Consider the following 6,000-nt stretch of genomic DNA (forward strand, 5'->3'; position numbering starts at 1 on the left):
AAAATTAATTTTAGGATATCCCTGAATGACCAGTGGTTAAGACTCCATGCTGCCAATGCAGGGTGTGTGAGTTCCACCTCTGGTTGGGGAACTATGATCCCACATGCCGTGAGGTGCAGCCAAAAAATAAAAACATCAATTCTGTGTTTTAGAAAATCTTAAAATTTTATTGTATTAAACCCAGTAAATAATTAAAAGGAGTCAATTTCCTAGAAGTGAATCATAAAGATAGGAGGGGGAAAGAGGTAGGCAGGGTAAGACTGGCAGCTCATTGACCCTCTTTGCTCTTCACTGTTTTTCTTTTATGAAAGGGCTGTAATAATACACGTCCTTGTATTGTGGGAGATTCCTGGAGACCCCTGGAATGACCATATAGCAACTTTTTCTTTTCCCTAAATCAGATGAGACTAATAGACTGAGACCATTTTTCTTTTTTAAAAATTTTATGGAAGTATACTTGATTTACAATGTTGCGTTAATTTCTGCAGCAAAGTAACTCAGTTGTATATATATGTATTCTTTTTCATATTCTTTTCGACTGTGGTTTATCACAGGATATTGAATATGGTTTCTTGTGCTGTACAGTAGAACCTTGTTGTTTACCCATTCTATATATAATACTTTGTCTTTGCTAATGCCAAACTCCTCTCCCACCTCCCCACTTATCAACCATAAGTCTGTTCTCTATGTCTGTGAATATGTTTCTGTTTCATAGATATGTTGATTTGTATCATATTTTAGGTTCCATATAAAAGTGATATTATATTATATGGCATTTGCCTTTTTCTTTCTGATTTACTTCATTTAGTATGATAATCTCTAGGTTCATTCATGTTGCTGAAAATGACATTATTGCATTCTTTTTAATGGCTGAGTAATATTCCATTGTGTATATGCACCACATCTTCTTTATCCATTCATCTGTCAGTGGACATTTAGGTTGCATCCATGCCTTGGCTATTGTCAGTAGTGTTGCTATGAACATAGAGATGCATCTGTCTCTTTGAATTATAATTTTTTCTGTGTATATGCCCAGGAATAGGGTTGCTAGATCATATGGCAACCCTTTTGGTTTTTTGAGGATCCTTCCTACTGTTTTCCATAGTGGCAGCACCAATTTGCACTCCCATCTAGAGTTTAGGAGGGTTTCCTCTTCTCCACACTCTCTCCAGCATTTATTATTTGTTCACTTTTAACAATGGCCATTCTGACCGGAGTGAGATGGTACCTCGTTGTAGTTTTGATTTGTATTTCTCTAATAATTCATGGTGTTGAATATCTGTTCATTTGCCTGTTGGCCATCTGTATGTCTTCTTTGGAGAAATGCCTGTTTAGGTCTTCTGCCCATTTTTCAATTGGGTTGTTTAATTTTTTTTTTTTTTTTTTGAGTTCTATGAGCTGTTTGTATATTTTGGAAATTTAGCCTTTATTGGTTGCATAATTTGCAAATATTTTCCCCCAGCCCATAGGTTGTCTTTTTGTTTATGGTTTCTTTTGCTATGTAAAATCTTTGTTTGATTAAGTCTCATTTGTTTACTTTTGCTTTTATTTTTGTTGCCTTGGAAGACTGACCTAAGAAAACACTGGTATGATTTATGTCAGAGACTGTTTGCCTGTGTTCTCTTCTAGGAGTTTTCTGGTGTCTTGTCCTATACTTAAGTCTTTAAACCATTTTGAGTTTGTTTTTGTGTATGGCAGGAAGGTGTGATCTGACTTCATCAAGAATGTCTTTTCTCCACTGTATAGTCTTGCTTCCTTTGTTGAAGATTAATTGACCATAGGAGGACTTCCCTGGAGGTCCAGTGGTCTAGACTCCACATTCCCAATGCAAGGAGCACGGGTTCAATCCCTGGTTGGAGAACTAATATCCCACATGCAGCCCAGCATGACCAAAAAATAAATTAATTAATAATTGACCATAGGTATGTGGCTTTATTTCTGGACTCTCTGTTCTGTTCCATTGATCTGCACATCTGTTTTTGTGCCAGTGCCATGCTGATTTGAGTACTGTAGCTTTATAGTATTGTGAGACCATTGCTCATAAGCAAAGAAGGTGGCTGAGCTTTTTGTGAAATGCAATCATGCCTGCTTGGGCCAAGGGTAGATAAGTAACACTAATGACTCCCTTACAGGCCCCTTGTTGCAGATTCCTGCTCTTTTCAAAATATACTTCTGCATAAATGGACAAGGAATGAGCTTGTTCCTTTGTATCTCCTATAAGATGTAAGAAAGTTATACTTGGATCTCACAGTCCCTGCCTCTGGAAAAGTAATAATCAGTAGAGACTCCACTTCCAGGAATAGCAGGCTAGCAGATTCTCCTGCCAAAGTCAACTAAGAAGACAAATGAAATATTTTTTAAAATATCTTTTTTAAAACATCCAAGAATTAGGGAGATAATGAGAGAATACCAGGCCAAGACCTAGGAGAGTGAATGCAGCACTTGGGCAGCCTCTGCCCTGAGCCCTTGTATTCTGCCTCTGGCAACCATGGAGGGTTAGAACAAGGAGTTTTGAGTCCAGGTCCCTCCAAGGGGGCCAGGGTGGGGGAAGGGGGAATCCAGGAAGCCAGTACCCTGATTTAGGATGGCCTCTCAGATGGCTGTGCCTGAATAATAAGGGAGAAGGCAATGGAACCCCACTCCAGTACTCTTCCCTGGAAAATCCCACGGACGGAAGAGCCTGGTAGGCTGTAGTCCATAGGGTCGCTAAGAGTCGGACACGACTGAGCGACTTCACTTTCACTTTTCACTTTCATGCATTGGAGAAGGAAATGGAAACCCACTCCAGTGTTCTTGCCTGGAGAATCCCAGGGACGGGGGAGCCTGGTGGGCTGCCGTCTATGGGGTCACACAGAGTTGGAAACGACTGAAGTGACTTAGCAGCAGCAGCAAGCCTACCTTATCTCTGGTTGCAGGTGCCCAGAAATCCCAAACCTGAAGTTTGGACTAAGGTAGTCTTGCATTGCTCAGGCCTCTAGGAGCTGACAAAAGCCATTGAAAATCATCTCTGGAGAAAAATAACACCAATAACTACATCATCCTAGGCCTCAAATTAATTTCTAAAAATAGCATGTTAAAGACTCACTTTCCTTTAACTTCCTCACTATGATAAAGGACATTTATGAAAAACCCACACATAGCATTATACTCAGTGGTGAAAGATTGGCTACTTTCTCACAAGATCAGGCATGAGATAATGATGTTCATATTCCCTGCTGCTATTCAACATTGTAGTAGAAATTCTGGCCAGAGCAATCAGACAAGAAAAATAAAGAAGAGACATACAAACTAGAAAGGATGAATTAAAACTTTATCTGTTCACAGGTGATATTATCATATATTTATAGAAAATCCTCAAAGAATCCACAGGAAAGCTACTAGAGATGATAAATTCTGCAAAGTTGCAGGATACAAGATCAACACATGACTGTTAATCGCTTTTTTATTTGCCAGCAAAGAATAACCTGAAAAGAAAATTAATAAAGCAATTCCATTTACAATACAGCTAAAAGACTAACACACCTGGGAATAAATTTAACCAAAGAGATGAAAGATTTGTACATCAGAAATTATAGAAAATTGCTGAAAGAAGATAAAGTATACCTGAATAAATGGAAAGACACCATGTTTGTGGATAGGAAGTCTTAATATCAAGATATAAGTAGCCAAAACACTCTATAAATTCAATGTGATACCTGTGAAAACTCAGACTTTTTTGCAAAAATGGAAAAGCCAATCCTCAAATTCTTCTGGAATTGCAGTGGGTCCCAAATAGCCAAGCAGTCTTGAAAAAGAAGAATGGAGTTGGAAGACTCACACTTTCAGATTTCAAAACTTACTACAAAGCTACAGTAATCAAAGCAGTGTGGTAGATGCATAAGGATAGACAGACCATTGGAATAGAATTGAGGGTCCAGAAGTAAATTCATCTACCTAACACCAGTTAAGTTTTGACAGGACCGTCATCCAGTGTATAAATAGTCTCTTCAACAGCTGGGGCTGAGACAACTGGATTTTCATATGCAAAAGAAAGACATTGGACCCCAGTCTCACATCATATATGAAAATTAACACAAAATGGATCAAAGACCTAAATATAGGAGTGAAAGTCATAAAACTCTAAGAAGAAAATGTAAGTATAAATATGTATGACCTTGGATTTGGCTCTAGATTCTTAGCTATGACACCAAAACTGTGAGGAACAAAAGGAAAACTAGATTAAATTGTACTTCAAAATTTTTGTTCATCAAAGGATACTTTCAAGGAAGTAAAAAGACAAACTATAGAATGGGAGAAAATACTTGCAAATGATTGATATATAGCCAATAAGGATTTAATATCCAGGATATATAAAGAACTCCCACAATTCAAAAGCAAAAAGACAACTCAATTTTTAAATGGAGAAATGACCAAACTAAGTATTTCTCCAAAGAAAATGTATAAATGGCCAATTATCACATGAAAAGATGTTCAACATCACTAATTAGAAAAATGCAAATCAAAACCGCAATGTGGTACTACTTGGCATGCGTTAGGATGGCTATTATCCAAAACAAAACAAAAAATAGCCAAGCATTGGTGAGAATATGAAGAAATTGAAATCCTTGTGCACTGCTGATAGGAATGTAAAATGGTGCAGCCACTGTGGAAAACAGTATGGAGATATGTCAAAAAATTAATTGTAAAGTTACTGTACCTAGCAATTCCAAGTATACACCAGAAAGAATTGAAGGCAGGGACTTAAAGAGATATCTGTCCAACTGTCTCCTGAACCTTGAGGACATCATGCTGAGTGAAATAAGCCAGTCAAGAAAGACACAAATATTCCCTGACTCCACTTATATGAGGTGCCTAGAGTAGTCAGATTTACAGAGACAAAAAGTGGAACAGTGGTTGCCAGGAAATGGGGGGAAGAGAAATGAGGAGTTGGTGTTTAATGGGGGCAGAATATCAATTAGGGAAGATGGAAAAATTCTGCAGATAGATGGTGGTGATGGTTGTACAACAATGTGCATGTACTTAATGCCACAGAATTACACACTTAAAAATGGTCAGGGCTTCCCTGGTGGTTCAGTGGTGAAGAGTCTGCCTGCCAATGAGGGAGAAACAGGTTCAGTTTCTGGTCTGGGAGGATCCCGTGTGCCTCGGAGCAGCTGGGTCCATGCGCCACAACTGTCGAGCTCTTATGCTTCAACTGTTGAAGCCGGTGCTCTGCAATAAGAGAAACCACCACAATGAGAAGCCCACATGCCACAACTAGGGTGTAGACCCTGCTTGCCTCAGCTAGAGAAAAGCCCGTGCACAGCAACCAAGACCAAAAATTATTTAATTAATTGTAAAACAAACAAGCAAAAGTGTTCTATGATAAACCATAATGGAAAAGAATATTAAAAAAGAATATGTGTATAACTGAGTCACTGTACAGTACATGTTAACACAACATTGTAAATCAGCTATACGTCAATTTAAAAAATGAAAAAAAAAGAAAATAAATAGGGACTTTCCTGGTGGTCCAGGGATTAAGACTCTGTGCTTCTACTGCAAGGGGTGAGGGTTCAATCCCTGGTCGGGGAACTAAGATCCCACATGCTGCAGGCAACAAGAAAAAAAAAGATAAAATAAATCCTAAATTAAGTTTTTAAGACTTCTGAGTTACTGACTAGGATTTTGTGTGAAGCCCCTGAGAAATAAATGAGGTTGGATTACTCAGGAAGGGCAGTGAGGCTAAGAAGTAGGTTCCACTTAAATTAACTCAACCAGCACCATTAAGTCAGGTTATTAGAAACATATATTGTCATGATTTCATTAGAATAAGCAGTTATTCATATTCACACACACTGACTCAAACAAAATTATGCATGAAAGAAATGTTTTGCCTTCAGGGAAAATGTATCAAAATTACGAGTCAAGCCACATGAGATTTGATAATTCTCATCCATCAACTGAACAGAAAATAATGGAGTTGAATTTATCATTTGATTTTGAAGCATGAGAGTCACC

This window comes from Bos taurus, chromosome 21 (genome assembly GCF_002263795.3).
Source record: "Bos taurus isolate L1 Dominette 01449 registration number 42190680 breed Hereford chromosome 21, ARS-UCD2.0, whole genome shotgun sequence".
Classification (NCBI taxonomy): domain Eukaryota; kingdom Metazoa; phylum Chordata; class Mammalia; order Artiodactyla; family Bovidae; genus Bos; species Bos taurus.